Source organism: Lepidochelys olivacea (genome assembly GCF_965140295.1).
Source record: "Lepidochelys olivacea isolate rLepOli2 genome assembly, chromosome: 15".
Lineage (NCBI taxonomy): Eukaryota > Metazoa > Chordata > Testudines > Cheloniidae > Lepidochelys > Lepidochelys olivacea.
Window position 1 is genome coordinate 22,583,721 of NC_140425.1, and position 17,054 is coordinate 22,600,774.

Consider the following 17,054-nt stretch of genomic DNA (forward strand, 5'->3'; position numbering starts at 1 on the left):
CACCTTAGAGACTAACCAATTTATTTGAGCATAAGCTTTCGTGAGCTACAGCTCACTTCATCGGATGCATACTGTGGAAAGTGTAGAAGATCTTTTTATATCATATATAAATAAATCATATATCATATTTATATCATATATAAATATATATATAGTATTACAGTGATTCCTGTCACTGAGATCAGGGCCCCATTGTGTTAGGCCCTTTACAAACACATAGTGAGAGACAGTCCCGGCCTCTGTGAGTTGACAATCTAAATAAACAGTACTGACAAAGGGTGAGAGAGGAAACTGAAGTAAAATGAAGTGCCCAGTTTCACAGAGCAGGTCAGTGCCAGGAAGAGATCCCTGATTTCCTGACTGCCAGTCCAATGCCCCCATTCTCCTCTGTGGGCCAGGCTCCTTGGCCAGACTACATTTCACATGTTGAACCATCTTGCTGAGCCACCACAGTGCATCATGGTACTCATGGTACTCATCATGGCCGTGGTGCATCATGAGAGACATAGTCTGTCAGGGGAGTCTGACCTATAGGAAGAATGGGGGACCAAGGCTCCATAGTGGCATTTTTTACGCAAAAATTTTGGTTTTCAGCCAAAAGTGTTTGGGTTTTGACTAAAAACTGTTTGATTCCTTATTTTGACAAAAAGCAAAATTTTTCTACAGAAAGCAGATACTTTCCATGAAAAAAGTTATTTAGTTGAAAATCCAATTTTCTGTTTTTTTAAAAAAATGGAATTTTTTGACCTGTCCTAGTGCTGTGACCTACTTCTCAAAAACCCCAGGATGCTAGAAAACTTTACTATGCCATATGCTTAATGTTTGGAGCATATCTGCTTGCAGTTGGTCACACTGAGCAAGTATTTTGCACAGCTAAGGCCTTTCCTTCTACCTGCAGACAGCAATTGTAGAAAAATCAATGGTGCTAGATTTATTTTCGCAGAAAACGTTCTGGACCGTTGATTTGTTTGTTTGTCTGACACTGTTTTAAAACAAATTGAAACCTCCTCATTGATTGCATTTGTTTCCTTGCCAGGCCCATCATATTTATCCCACTAGGATTTGACATGGGGCATGTTTGGGGTCACCCTTTTGGAGTGTTTTTTCTTAGAGCTCAGAGATCGCTTAAGTATCACTTTTCTCTAGCCTTTTTTTATTCTTCTTTATCAGATAGCAAATTCAGCTGGATCCCTCTCTGTGAAGCTAACTGCTTTGTCGTATCCGTGGGCCTGATTTTCTACAGCTCTGTACCCAAATAGTGAAAAAAGAATGGTAGCATTGTACATGCCCTTTCCAGAGGGACAAATGACTATGTAAGGTGGAAGACAGCTTTGCGTATCTGTGTGTGTGTGAACTAGAGAGCTGGTGCACATACGTTATAACCACTGCTGTTTCACCAAAGCTCATGCTGAATCTTATTTGATTCATAACATCATTTTATTTTTAAAGTTTGTTTTTTACTGTCTCGTTTGTTCCTCTACACTGGTCATCGTCACACATGTCCAATGCTTGAAAGCTTCCTATGTGTTCATGTCTCCCATATAATCAATCTGCATCATCCCATAACTAACTGCTGTGGAAACAGGATTTTAGGTCGCCTTCTTAAAAACAAATTGTGACTCTGCAGGGGTATTAACATGACAGATGTTTAGAGCTTGAGATTCTGCCATGGCCTGTTACGTTTTTGCTGAGTATTTAAGTTGGACAGACAGATTAACCAAGATTTGACCTATCAGGTTTATCCATTAGACAACTTTTAAGCTTGCCTACAAGTTAAAGATGATTTACAACAGTCAGACTGCAATAGATAGCTGAACTTTTCTGAAGTTTTGGGGCTGTTTGGACCTAGAGTTTTGATTTTGTCCACTATAATGATTTGGATTATACAGGAAATTAGGATCTAGCTCCAAATCTGAACTGCCCTGAAGTTTTGCTTGGGATCCATCTATGTTACAAATATTTAATTTACCAGTGGCTATGCTGGGTGTTTGGAATTGCTGTCTTCTGTGATATCACTTACAAATACCACCACAATACCAATCCTTTCAGTCATAACATCATATTTCTGACTGCATAAAAGATGCCTATTGCCATGACATACGCTATCATTTTCAAAGATAATTAGTGTATTGATCTTACAGAGGAGTCAGATTTCCAGTCTTTTTTGCAGATATAGATAGGTATCTCTATGTGGGAAGGTGCCCAGTATCACCTGAATTAGAAAGGTCTATAATTAATGTATGCTTCCTACATTTGAGAATTTACAGCAAGGTATTACAACGGGCTACAGAGATTAACAGACAGTGAGACACTCTTTGGATACTGAATTCGTTGTCTTTTTTTAGTTTCAGAGACTCAAATATCATTTCAAATGTAAGTCTTCATACAGCGGAGGCAACTAAACATGGAAATAGACTGAAAGCTCAGAGTACTACTGGGAAGAGCTGGGAATACTCTATTTAGATTTTTACTCTAATGGAATAGTTCTGAATCTTGAGAATTGGAAGTGCTTTTGCAGTTTGAAAACTAATTTTGTTGTATTTTAACGAGTGATATCTTATTAAAGACATTTATGCTGGTGAAATGCCTAATACTAATAATAAGAAAAGGAGTACTTGTGGCACCTTAAAGACTCTAAGTTGCCACGGGTACTCCTTTTCTTTTTGTGGTACAGACTAACACGGCTGCTACTCTGAAACGAATAATAAGATAATGTAAGCATGGAAAGGATCATTAGAAAGTAAAATACAGTTTGATAACATTTTTTAGGGTTTTTGAGAAGCGCTATGACTTCATGTAAAGCACTTGGATTCTGTATTAAATTAACAACAATTGCTGCTCCAAAACCTTAGGGACTATGCAATTTAAATTCAGTGATTACATTTATGCTGTTTTATAAGTGAGGTTGAGACTGAAATTAGAAACTGGTAGTAACCTATGAGTGACAGGGGACTTGTACCTAAAGTTGTTTTGATTTTGATCAAGTCCCTTTACGGAGTTCCAACATACGTTTTGAAATACTTGAGAAGAATTAATTACAGTGAAGGAACTACTTCTTGTGTCCCTGTGGTGTTTGCAGTGGGCACAGCCTTCCTTCCTTTTCCAAACTCAAGCAGTCAGTGCCATTCTGAGTCACGTAGTCAATGCCAGCCTCAAATGCATCACCTCTGCAAAAGTTTGGATTTATGTTGCATGGGAGTTTTGGTTTAAATAAGCACCCAAAGGTCTGGTCAGGTTTGCACAGCTGATTTAAACATGCTGGAAATCCACTGAGTATTTCAGCACTTCCAGTTACAAGTCAGAACCTTTAAAAAATATTTACTAATGGAAATACCAAATGTTGAGGGCAGGCTGTTTATTTAGAAACCATTTTTTCCCCTCCGTAACTTACTATTCTTAAGCTATACTGTGCTATAACAACGGCACTGTGGTCTGTGCGAAGTACTTCTACTCTACAATATATGTATGCTTGTTTGGCTCCTTTGAAGCAAGTTTTACCTTGATACTCAGGAACATGAAGCTGTTGAACATAGCACTTCTGCAGGGCCCATAGGAAAAACAGGAGTTGAAAAATTAATAGTCATACCAAAAATACTTGGCCACGCTCTGGTGCTTTACATGCTTAAAACACTGTACACACGACTCCTGAGATACAGGTATCATTTTGCCCAATTTACAAAAGGGGAACTGAGACAGAAGAGTTACATTATTTGCTCAAGGCTTGACAACAAGTCACTGGCAGCCAAGATTAGATCTTAGATTTCCCTAACTTCCCCTCATCCCCTCCTCTGATCATTCCTCCCTACTATGCTGTCAGGTATTATCAACCTATGTGCTTCATAGCGGGTTGACTGAAGAATTTTACAGTCTGAAGTTGATTTGTATGTGTTTCCGTGCATTGTAATATTGGGGGCTTTCTCTAAATTGTCTAAAACAGCGAGCATTTGCTGGGAAAACAATATGAGCTTCCATGAATATTGTGAAGTCAATAGCATCAAATTCTTATGACTAAGGACTTATTAAGCTAAAAATATTTTGCTCAAAAAAAAAATTACATGGTGACCTGATCATGAAAAACATGTGATTAAAGGATGAACAGGTTTAAAATGGCCTACAAAATGATCTATTTATAAGATGGCATAGGAGAATAATTTGGGGGCTATGAACTGAGAGCTAGGGAGGAGAGATTGAGAATATATGGCTGAATTCTTTGCTGGTGTAAATTGATGCAGTTTTACTGACTTCACTGGTACTTCAGTTTATCCCATCAAAGAATTGAGTGCCAATATAGTAAAACCTTTGTTCACTAATAAAATGATTAGCATGTGGAATGCTCTACTGTATGGTATAGTGATAATGGTACTGCAAGCAAGTGTGAACCCAAACTAGCTGTTTAAGCAATAGTAGTATCACAGGGACCACCTACTAAATATGGGTTCTTGATGAAAAAAGAAGAGGAGGATGGATCCTTGGTTCCTTCCATCTTGAATTTTCAGAGCCAAGTTTCCAAAGAGTTTCTAAAAAGTTACCGTCAGGGTTTGTGGCCACATCACTTTGCAGCTCTTAAGCCAGCAATTGCTCATGCCCAAAGTGGGGATTTTTCATATATATTGGCCCTTTTGTATTTCAGTCACGCAATTACCATGCTTAAATGCCTCCATTGTATGTAGTTTGTGGCATTCTGCATACACAAATGGGTCCACCTGCGAATATCACAATGGCATTTTTAAATGTGTGTGTACTCTGTGTACGTGGGATGGGATTTTTCAAAATCATTCAGCATTGGCCTAACTCTGTTCCTGTTGAAGTCAATAGAAAATTCACACAGAATGTGTGTTGAAAGGTCTTGGAATGCTACATACATTAAAGTATTGTTAAGTTCATGCAATATGATTTTATGTACTGCATATTAAAAAATCCATTTTGGACCAAGTTTGAAAAATCCAATCTAACCCATAGGCAACCAATCCAAGATAAATGGAGCAGCTAGCCCAAAGAAGAGGGAGCTACAAAGGGTTGGCTAGGTTAATAAACTAATTATTGTTATCTGGCCTTTTTGGTTTTTTCAATTATCTTGATTCATTTTGGTTAATTCCATCAGTCTCTGAAAGTTGCCTTTTCCAAATACTCTTTTTCAAGCTGCTGCTCAATGACCACATCTTTACAGTCTTGCACATTAACTGCAGCATTCTATTTTCTGTGTCAAGAACCTGAGCAGTTTTCTTCCTTTTTTATTGAAACTATATTATAAAAGATGGCAGGCTACTTTCCTTAGCTATTCCTTGCGGACAAATTAAAAACAAATAGACAAGTGCACAGCAAAGAAGAAGTTAGAAAAATTGCCTATATCTTTAGGTATGCCAGAGCACTCCATTCAGTACACAGGGTGAGGGAGCCACTTTTGCACACTTCTGATTTGGGGGGCCAGTTCTGCCCTAAATTCAAGTTACAGCAGCCTCGGAATTGCTCTAACTTGTGCTCACTTGCAATAATATCTTAGGGATCTCGCATCTGTCACACCTCCCCCATAGTGGAGGCCCTGGATGGAATTGCTCCCTTTGTGCTGCAGGAATGGTGCAAAGGAAGGAAAGCCGAGGCCAAAGACTTGGTGCATAATTTCTATGCCAGATTGGACTAATTAATAACATCGTAATCATATAGCAATTAGACCTTCTATAATGCCCTCCGCTCCATCCAATAATCTTAAGGCAGTTTCACAGGCATTGATGGATCAAGCTTCAGAATGCCCCTGTTGGGTCCTGGCAAGTATTGTCTCCCTTTATGGATAGAGAAAGTAAGGTGCAGAGATGCCCAACAGTAACAGAAAATCAGAATCAGAGCCAATACCCAGGATTAATGAATCCTATCATGCGGCTTCCAATGTAGAGGGCCGATTGGCTACCAACCATGCTGTCAGGAATGCACGACAATGCTATCCTATAATTTGTTCACCTAATCACATCAGAGATATTAACACACCCAAGAGACCAGAAATATTTTGGTGGTATGGAGGATTCCAAAATTAAAAAGGAAATGAACGATTACATAGAAATTAATTTCTGTGTACTGTTATGGAAAACATAATCAATTATGTATGTGAACAAGCCTCAGACCTGCCAGAAAATAATAATGCTGATGAAAAAAAATCAAATTGATTGGGAGGCTGAATAATATCTGTTGAAATGGATGAGCTAGCGGATGACAGAAATGAAAAAAATAAAACCAGCAAAAGCCACAGTTGTGTAATCTCAATTTGAAATAATTTGTTAAAAGAGAAGTGCACCATATAAAGCCTCCATGCTCTGACTGCATTGTGAGGTTAGTGGGTCAGAATCAACCTCCCCTTTGGCCTGCCCCTAAAGGATTATTCTTTTGCTAGCGCTGGAAGTAGAGATGGTCCAATGTTTTTGATAGGACAGTTTTCCACCAGAAAATGCATTTTCATCCAAATTCAAATGTTTCACGGAAACATGTCGGTTTAGACAGGAAAAGTTCAAATGAATTGTTTTGACTTTCTCGTTTCATTTCAATAATGTTGAAGCATTTTGTTTCAATTTTGTTTCAATTAATTCCATATAGACTTTTTCGATGGTTCCAAAAAGAAATACTTTGAATTTTTGTGCTGCAGGAAACTTCAGTATTTCAGCTTTTTGTTCCAGTTGGGAATTAAAACAGATTTTGATACGTCACAATTTCCTGCGGAAAGGAAACACCTTTTTTCAGATGATCTCTAGTAGGGATATAATAACAATACTTGCTGTAGCAATTTACAGACTTGAATGAATTCAGCCTCATGGCACCCTTGTGAAACTGGTGGTAGTATCCACAATAGAAAGGTTACATAATTTTCTAAGGCTCGCTCAAAGAATCTTTATCATGGCTGCACTTCTGATGGCTACCATGTGATGCTCTATGGCATCTGGGCGACACTTGAGGATATTATGAATATTAACATTAAAAAATTGTAATGAGTTATGCCAGATAGGCCATGTAAGATATCTGCAAAAATGTTATAATTTAGCAGATATGATAACCTCATTTATGTGGTTGTATCACCTTTGTATTATGAGTTATAGATATGTATGTCTGTATTTCAAACTTGTGCTATGCTTCTGGGTGACACCCACAGACAGTTTGGCATTGGCACTACCTAGCCTGCTTGATGGCCCATTAAGGACCATCAGCTATAAACTGACCCATTGAGAGAAGGCAGATACACCTTATGACTCAGCAAGGCATGTAGGGGCATGCCTATGGAGAGAATTCTAAGGCTTTCAAGCCATGTGCTTGAAACAAAGGAATCATAGGCTGCATGGCAAAAGACTATAAAAGGCAGCTGCATCTTCTCCCTTTGGTCTTCAATCCTGCTTCTTACCTCTGGAAGAACTTTGCTACAAACTGAAGCTCCGAACAAAGGACTGAATGACCCACCAAAGCCATGGATGTGTTCCAAAGGGACTTTCAAGCCAGCAGACTCACCAATACTGCTAGGAACCTGCTATATGGACTTTGAAGTCTTTGTACGTATGTGACTGCTTTACCATTTAACATCTCTCTTCTCGTTCTTTCTTTTTTCTTTATAATAAACCTTTAGTTTTAGACACTAAAGGACTGGCTGGCAGCGTGGTATTTTGGGTAAGATCCAAACCTATACTGACCTGGTAATGTGGCTGACCCTTTGGAGTTGGAAGAACATTTTGTATATGTAAGCAGAGTTTAAAATAACTTCTCACTGTACTAGATCTAGGTGCTGATTGGGAGCCAGAGACTGGAATACAATAAAGAGAGCTGTGTGATATCTTTTTTTTTTTTTTTTTTTTTTTGCTTCTTGATTACCAGTGTGAGGGATAAGAAGCACAGTTTGTGACTGGTTGAGGAGTTTAACTTCAGTGTTACCCATCATTCTTGGGAGTATCTGCTCTCCCTTTTGCAGCCTGCCCTGACCTTGGCATTTCCAGTGCAGGCTGCCTCAGATACAATGGGTCACATACTGTGTAGGCTAATATACCAGAGATTGAACCTGGGACCTTCAAAGCTGAAAGCATGAGTCTCTACAACTTCAGCTAAATAGACAGTGTCTCTGGAAGACAGCTGGAGGAAATTTGCATCCTCTGTGGATCTGGTACAAGAGAGGGACACACAATGCACACTGACAGTGGGTTTCCACAGTCATTAATAGTTAGCATTTATATTACTCTAGCATCTAGTGGCTACAATCAGGAATAGGCCCCATTGAACAAGGTGCTTTAACTACACAGAATTAGACCCAGTCCGTGCCCAAAAGGCTTAGCATTCAGGCGTTCTAGGTTCCTGATCCCACTCTTGGATCTTTATATAACAGCTCCATCTTGACTGCCCAGGAGACAGAAAGATTCATTAGGCCCTGCCTTTCTGACTGGTGGGGTTATGTTTGAATTATTTACAATCATGTGATGCAGAGTAAGGGATTACCATTTTTGCTAGCGTTTACACTGCAGTGCTATTAAAAAGTATAAGAACATAAGAATGGCCATACTGGGTCAGACCAAATGTCCATTCAGCCCAGTATCCTGTCTACCAACAGTGGCCAATGCCAGGTACCCCAGAGGGAGTGAAACTAACAGGTAATGATCTAGCGATCTCTCTCCTGCTATCCATCTCCACCCTCTGACAAACAGAGGCTAGGAACATGGTTTTAGCAGTTGATCTGGGAAGTGCTTGATCTCAGGGATGTTGCCTGAAACTCACGTGAATTTCCAGATGCTCTTTGCTTGGTGTGTTTTTAGATGCTCAACCAGCAATGTGATCTCTTAATGCATTTGCCTGGAATCCCAGTGTAGTTGTGGCCTTTGACATGAGGGTCATATACACGTGTAACTGGATGTCCTGCTCCTTTGAGGGCCAAGAGACTTTTGGTCAGTTGGCCCTGTTCAGTTAACCCCACCCACTTCCCAGGACAGTGTGTGGGACATAAAAAGAAGAAAGCCCCGCAGTAGGTGGTGGTAAGGGTGGCAGAGAGCAAGAAGGCGCCTGCAGGAGACCCTGCTACACCAGTGGAGAAAAGACTGCAGTGAGGTGGGCTAGTTGAGGGCCAGGAAGATGGCTGAGGACTGTGGCTAGCTGGAGCCCTTTGTAGGGGGTTGGGCATGGAGCCTGGCTGGGCCAAAGAATCACTTGGTTCTGCATTTTGTTTATTGGACTGCATCTAAAGGACTCCATTACCTCAGAAGGGGTTAAATGCTTTAAGGAGACTTGACTGGAGGGTCAAGTCACTGCTATGGTTAGGCCAAAGGCTGACTAAAGGGAAACTGAGGTAGAGCTGCTGCAGGGCCCCGTGATGCTGTGAGGGAGTGCACTGGAGCAGTGAGTGGTGTACGCAACATGGTAAGATATGTGGCAGCTTTAATAAAAGAAACAATTGTCAACTTGCTTATGAATTAAACCCTAGTCATTTCAATGTCCAGCTACCACAGTCCTTCAAATAACAATTGTCACAATACAATGGAGTAGAAATGAAGGCCATGGCCGCACAAAGGAGTGGGTCATTCAACTGTAAATGCAATACACAAATTGCCTCTATAACCTTTCCCTTTTTACTCTCTGCTTCTGCATAAAGTCACCACAAGGCTGTGAGATGCATGCTGTGCACTGTTCCTGCTGGGAGATCCATACATGCATTGACATGACAGAACAGTGGTAAAACTTTCTTTTTTTAATGTAAGAGTTGGTCATTTAAACAGCAGTTGCAAGTCTCTTGAAGGAGAAAGAGTATGTGGCTACAGTGCTTGTCTATAAACTATAAGATAATTGTATAGTTCCTTCCTACACTGACCAGAAAAAAAGTGCCAATGCCTTTCTAGTAAGAGATGTGCCTATATAGGATTCACTGGAAAGTTGTATAACAAGGTGGCAGTTTTGTCCTGAAACCCCCTCCCTGTTAGTATGTGTGATCATGCCAGGAAAGGGTTACGTTGGTTTGCTGATGCACTAAGGCAGAACACCCCCCTGGAGATAAGGGAGGTAGAGGGGGTGCTTTGGAGAGAGAGTGAATCTAGTAAGGCCAAGCCTTAGGAAGGGAATTCTAGAAGGAGCCACCAGGGGTGTAGAGGAGGTTTGAGATAAGCTTTCATCTTACTGTTGTTTTCCATGTTAATGAAGTGAAGCTCCAGAAGGAGTTTGGACTTTGGATAACATGTGGACTGTTTGCAGAGAAGGCTGGGAATAGTGTCTGCTTGCCAGGTGATAGCAAGGGCCTGACTCTGGGAGGTGCTAGGAATTTCATTGGGAGTTATGGGCTTAGCCCTGCCCAAGGTCAAGCCAATTGTTTCTAAACTCGGTGTTCACATGTGTGATTTCTCTAAACAGCTAGGCAAGCAAATAGGTATGGCGTAGAAGGTATATTCAAAACTACCCAGTACATTGTGATTTTTGTTAAGACTAATGTAAGGGTCCGAAGAATTTAATGACACAATTTCCAATCGCTCTGGTTGACCATTACTGACATTGATGCAACCAAACCAGTAAAACTCTTAGCCACATGCCTGATGGAGCTAACCCATTCAGGGAAGGTGAGTGAAGTCCAATGTCTAAAGAAGCTCTGATTGGCCTGTGAATATGTTGGCATCTGGGATTCATAGATGGTAAGAGAGCACTTAAGCGCGCAATAGTTCCGCTAGTGAATTATGTGCGTTGCAATTCAACAGAGATTCCACGCACAGCTTTGTGCTGGATGGCAGGGTTACTCCCTTCTCAAATTGCCATTGAAAGGTAGCACAAGTGGAAATACAGTGAGCTTTATCATAAAAAAATGCTGCAACGTTTAACAAGACTGGCCATGTATATAGATATCGAGCATACCCAGAGTTAAAACGGTAAAAGCAAAAAACATCTGGGAAGGAACATAACAGCTCATACTTCAGTGCATAAGCCAACCCCTAACTGTTAAAAGACTCACTCTTCCTTGAGGCATATTATCCCATAGTTGTCAACTGATAACTGCAACTGCAGGGTTGCTTTAACCTACCTGTGAAGCATCTAGGGCTGGCCGTTATCGAAGACAAGCTGTCTAGACTAGATGGACCACTGGTCTAATCCAGAAAAGCAATTCCTACGTGTCAGTATGTCTACACAGGGTGAAGTCCCTTGACTTCAGTGGGGCCAGGATTTCATACATAAACTAAAAAAAAAGGAGTACTTGTGGCTTCATCCGATGAAGTGAGCTGTAGCTCACGAAAGCTTATGCTCAAATAAATGTGTTAGTCTCTAACGTGCCACAAGTACTCCTTTTCTTTTTGCGAATACAGACTAACACGGCTGCTACTCTGAAACCATACATAAACTAGACTTTTGTATGTCTATGTACTTGCCTTCCTCTGCTTTTCAGATCACTCCAGTTGTTAAAATTTACTATATACTTGCATCATGTCTATAATTCCATAGGTGAACATAGCAGTTAATGAGACAGAGTTGTACATCTTGCTTCTTTTCCTTCAAAGCTTCCTACAACTCTGAAATGTACCTCTATACATGGTCCTTTGTCCAGGACTCATTTTAAGGGGCCTTTCTGCATCTCCAAAGTCAATAAATCATCACTAATGAATAATAATATTGATAAATATTAAAGGATACAAGACTTCACATAAGGTCTTCCAAAGTCCACAGAAGTCATTGGAGGACTCCTGTTGACTTCAGTGGGCACTGAATCCGGTCCTGAGGGGAAAAGCAAGCGTGAGAAAAGGAACAGACTGATTCCTCAGATGTCAACTGCATCGATTCTCCCTTTCAACAGCCATTTCAGCTAAATCCCAATGCACTTTTGTTTCCATTGAAGGAAGCTACTGTAATGACCCACTAGTTACTGTTTACAGGTGTTCAATCTGCTTTTCTTCTCTCTTCCTTGGTAAAGGATCATTTTAGAATTTTCTGGCTTTTCATTTTTATGAGCTAACATTCAGCTGGCGACTGTGACCTTCTGTTTTAAATTCTAAACACGATTCTGCTAAATTCATTGTCCCTGGTGTAAGTCCAATTCAATTTATGGATTTACAAGCAAAGATTAATTTGGACTGCTATGTTTAAAGATGTGCAAGAGGGGGATTACTCTGGTTTATAACTGGACACCATTTACTGTACCTTTTACAGATTTTAGAGACAGTGGATAAAAATAACTTATAGCAAGGTCAGTGCTATGTGGACAAGTGCCTTATAAACTCACCACCCTATACTGACAAAATACCCTTGCAAAGTCCAGGTATGTTATGCAGAACAGCACGCACAGGAATAAAGCAGTAATTGTAATGGACATTGGTGTCACTGAACAATTTATCTTCCTTAAAAGGGCTTCACTTTACAAAAGATGCTAATTTAGCCTGGGAAATTAAATTGATAGCCACGTGGGAACATTCGTCTAATTCACTTAAAGAGTTCTATCATTGGCCATGATTGTTTGATCAATATTTACATAAGAGTAGAATTTGCTCAGATGACAGATTTCAGCCTTTCTTTATATATAATAAATAAAAGAAGATTTTTTGGTGGGTGACCTGTAGTAACATCCACCTCGTGGGGAACCTGACAAATAATATGTATTGCTTGATTTTTAAACACACAGTACTACAATGAAATATAACTACCTGCTGTTTCTCAATAAGATTCAACTAAAGCAAGGGAAGCGTCTGGCTGATGCTATAATACTAATCTACACCAGCTCAAAGAGGTTTTGCAGTAGTGTCACAACATTAGTGCTCAACAACTGGAAAGAAAAGTAGCAATAGCTTAGTAGAGGCTTTGTGTGTAGCATCCTGTAGTGGCTGAACCGCAGAAGTTGCTGGAATTACTACACGCTAAAGGTATACGAAGTCTCCTTGCTTCTTGGGTCATTTTATGGAGTAGTAGACAACACAATCCTGAATTTTTGTAGTGGGGGCTTTAAAGCCTTGAGAGAGGAAATATTTCCACAACTCTAACTATAATGCTATAATTCTTTATGCCTCTAAGAAGAATTTCTTTCTCCTACATGCCTATTCACTAGATTTGCTCTAGTTTCATTACATCCTTTCTCCTTCTTATGTCTATTTTGTCGATAACAGCTTAATCCCATATGGCACTTTATGAAGATGTCTATTGCATTCCTGGAAGCTGAACCTGTACCATACATGTGTATCAAAGGAATCTCTAAATTGATATTAGATTATTTGGGTTAAAAATAAATCCTATTTGTCTAACACCTTCATACCTACGTAATATGGAAGACCGTCTATCTATGTTCTTAGAGAAGCCATTTTTTTCATATAAGTTTTCATTCAAATGATTTGTATCCAGTATTCCCTCTAATTTTTCCCCACACATGTGCAGAATGAATTTTGTTATGTGAACCAATATGGGGGCGATATGTGACACATCACCTCCACATTTGTACACATAAAAAAATTCATGTGGCGGGGTGGGGCCGAGGGGTTCGGAGTGTGGGAGGGGGCTCAGGGCTGGGGCAGAGGGTTGGGGTATGGGGAGGTGAGGTCTCCAGCTGGGGGTGCAGGCTCTGGGGTGGGGCTGGGGATGAGGGGTTTGGGGTGCTCTGGGGCTACAGTAGGTAGAGAGGACTCCCCCCAGCTCTCTCTCCCCACAGCACATGGGCTGGGGGGGGGAGGCACCCCTCCCCCGGCCGCAGCAGGTCCTGACCAGGGCTGGGTTTGGGCCAGGGGAGGTGTGCCCGGCCGTGGTAGGTCTAGCTGGCGCTGCGTTCAGGCTGCCCCTCACCCGGCCACAGCAGGTTCCGGCTGGGTGGGTTCTCTGAGCGCCTGCATGGCGCTAAATAGGCTGCTGTGTGACCATGCAGCTTACAGGGAACTTATATCCCTAAATAGCCAACTTTATGTTCCCTTTTCCGTGCATCACAATTATAAATCATTTCAAACTGCTTAGCTAACCAAAATTCAACTTCACCTTATTTTTGAAAGAGTTTATTAACAGATTGTCTCAGATATAAAGAAACTAAATGTATAGCCTGTAGTCAGAAATAGGAAAAACAGGTTTTATAAGGGAGATTCTTTCTGTTACAGCTTTTAGAAATCTTATATTTGTCAGTGTCAACATTTCAGGGTTGTGCTGCTGCTGAAGGGACACAGAATATATTTTCTCACTAAATCACAACCTTATACTGAGGTTGTCAGATAATTTTATGTCCAAGCATTCAGATTACTGCCCCAAATGGCTCTCTATATCAGAATTGGACCTAGCCCCACAATTTAAGTCTGGATTTGGATTTTGGGGTGGTTGAGCTATGGGGTTTTGGTTCAGATCTATTACAGAATAAATACCCAGAACCTCAGCTGCTATAAATTGGGATTGATCCATTGAAGTCAAACTGATTTATACCAACTGATCCCTCCTTCTCCCCTTATAGAAAAGTCTCATAGAATGGAATAGAAAATCATAACCTTTGTAGAAGTTGCTTAAAGCATTCTGTAGAATGTCATCCCTGTTACAGAATTCCAGAAGATGTCTGTGAAACCTACAGGCAAGGGATCATACTTTATGTAAGGGGACTGTTGGCCCCTTGCTAAAACTCAGCGGGGTTTTTTGGTCTGGTTAGCTCCCAGTACCAAAAGAAAAGGGAGGGATCGATGGGAAATCAGGACCCTGAGACTGACAGTCCCCAAGAACAATGAGAGGAGAGGCCAGTGAAGTCAGTTAAATTATTTCAGATTTATACTGGTGACATAGATATTTACAGATATTAAGGTCAGAGACATTGAGATCAGCATCTGTATATCCCTTCTATTTCTCCTCAGAGGTGCCTAATCTTCCTTCTAAATTATGGATTTTCTTCTCTTAAGCCTTTTTAAAAAACCCTATATTTACTGATAAGAGGAGAGCTGTTACCTTTGAATGACAGGTGATTCAGAAATGTGTCCTCCTTTTCTTCTCTCTCTTGACTTGTCTTTACTTGCTAAAAATAATATATTTTTCCATCTATATAATTTTATGTGCTCCATAAAGCACCATGCAGATAAACATAAAATACAGGTAACAATATACATCATTTGCCAATTGTCATGACGTTTAAAGTCTGAAGCACAGCTGTTTATTTGAAATATGTCTTTTTAAACGGTGTTTTCCATTTTGTTGTTTTTCTCATGTTATAAAAACACTTTTTAAAAATAATGTACTGATCTGTTGACCAAATGTTGCAGTGTTTGGCATGTGAGGCCCATTTTAGTCATGGTAGGACATAAAGGGTCAAATCCTCAGCTGGGGTAAACTAGCATAGCTCAATTGACTTAAATGGAGCTATGTTGGTTTATGTGAGCTGAGGATCTGGCTATTAGGGTTAGTCTGTGACATGAAGCAGAAGGGGTGTGAATAAGCTTCACTGTTGCTCATAGACATACTGATTTCACCCGCACATCCTCCTCGCCCCAGTAATAGAGCAGTAAATGACCACCCCTCCTGCTCTGATTAAGGGACTGTGGTTTGTATGGGAATGGGTATAGAGTGAAGCAAGAGTTCCATACCTCCCTGCCCACCTGATCCAGGGAGGGAGTAAGAAGGAGAATAAGCCCTCTTACTCATACGTGCTTGCATCTGAGGCCTGGGTAGCGCAGATAGGGATGCAGAGGTGGGATCTCACTCCCTTGTGCAGATGTTCAGTCTGAATCTCACACAATCTAGCCCTTTGTTTAAAAAAACCCACCACAGTGTGTCACAGAACTGATTCTCATTCATATTATTTGAACAGTTAGGTACGTAAGGATAGGGACTCTGAGTGTGCTCCCTCAGTCTTCGCATTCATTTGCTTTAGGTCAGTGTACCATGCAGTATCTACTCCAGGATTTCAGGTAATGGATTACCATATGCTTGAACTCGTGACTTTAATGAAACTTGTCAAATTGACGCTCTTGAGAAGTGTACTTCTTTTGATTTTTTTCTATTTTCTTTGATCCTTGCTTTAAAGTAGGAAGAATGGAGACAGACATGGTGATAGATTTGACAGGTGACCTATTACTCCCCAGGAAAATGGAACCATGATGGAACTTTTCTAATAAGAATTTGAAAGGTATTAATGTCGCTTTCAATCTAACCAATGTGTGACCTTTATTATGGCTTTGCTGTAATGATAGCTGCTCATACTCACTGTTCAATTTAAATGCTTGCTGAAAAATGTTTGAATGTAAAAATCACACAGAATCAAGGCAGAGTATTCAATAAATTGCTACTGACTTCAATTAATTAATTTAAATGCCCAAGGTCTGAATCAGCTGGTGTATTTTGAAAGCAGGGATCAAAGGGGCTGAAAATCCAGAGCATTGAACTGTAGGAGGATTTTTACTTTCTTTGGGAAAGTGTGCTAGGTGAGCTTTACAACTGATGACAATGAGACAGATGCTGTGATAGTTAAAGAAAAGTGGATGCATAGTGGGTTCTTGTATGCTGCTATTCCAAATGCTTATCCAGTTCCCAGCTGTTTCATAGAAGAGCTGACATCCCAAGTTCTAGGAAGAAATTCAAAGGGTTAAGCCTGACCTGCAGGCAATTTTGAGAGCCAAATTCTAGTCCAGTGAAGTCACTGGGAGTTCTGCAATTGACTTCAATAGGATCAGGACCTGGCCTTGAGTTCTGTGTCCTTCAGAAGCATTTATTTTTTAAAGCTAGTTCACTTCCCTCATTATAGACTATTGCAGTGAGCAGGAATACAATTGGGTGTATTAACTGTAATATACAAATGAGCAGCAATCAGATTTAGGATACAGTGGGGCTCAGCTAAACACAGATCAAAATTATACTTATGTTGGTTTTATTCTTAATTCAAAGTACTCATAAAAATTGGTGCTCAATGCTCCAGATTGCTGCACTGCACTTCATAATAGCATCTACAGGAGCCAAGTGCTTTAATGATTATAGAAAAGTGTTGCTGAAAGGATCTGCAAAGAGGTTCTAAATAAGAAAGGCAGATTTAAGCATGTGCTCAACTTTAAGTGCACGCATAGCCTCAAGGAGTTCTGTGGGATTTCTTATGTGCCTAGATTCAAGCATATGCTTAAATCTTTACAGGATCAGGGTCACAGCTGGAGTCTATA

At 40.3% G+C, this 17,054-nt stretch overlaps 1 long non-coding RNA gene across 3 annotated transcripts in view; it reads left to right on the top strand.

Moving 5' to 3' along the window:
* The window catches only part of LOC311531721, a 612,131-nt gene that overhangs the window by 427,786 nt on the left and 167,291 nt on the right, over positions 1 to 17,054 (top strand). Inside the window, exon 6 of one of the 3 annotated variants that reach the window (XR_014714264.1) lies at positions 15,932 to 16,033. The exons of the other annotated variants lie outside the window; for them this stretch is intronic. This is a non-coding gene — a long non-coding RNA (uncharacterized lncRNA). The remainder of the gene's footprint in view (positions 1 to 15,931; positions 16,034 to 17,054) is intronic. 3 annotated transcript variants of the gene reach the window in all.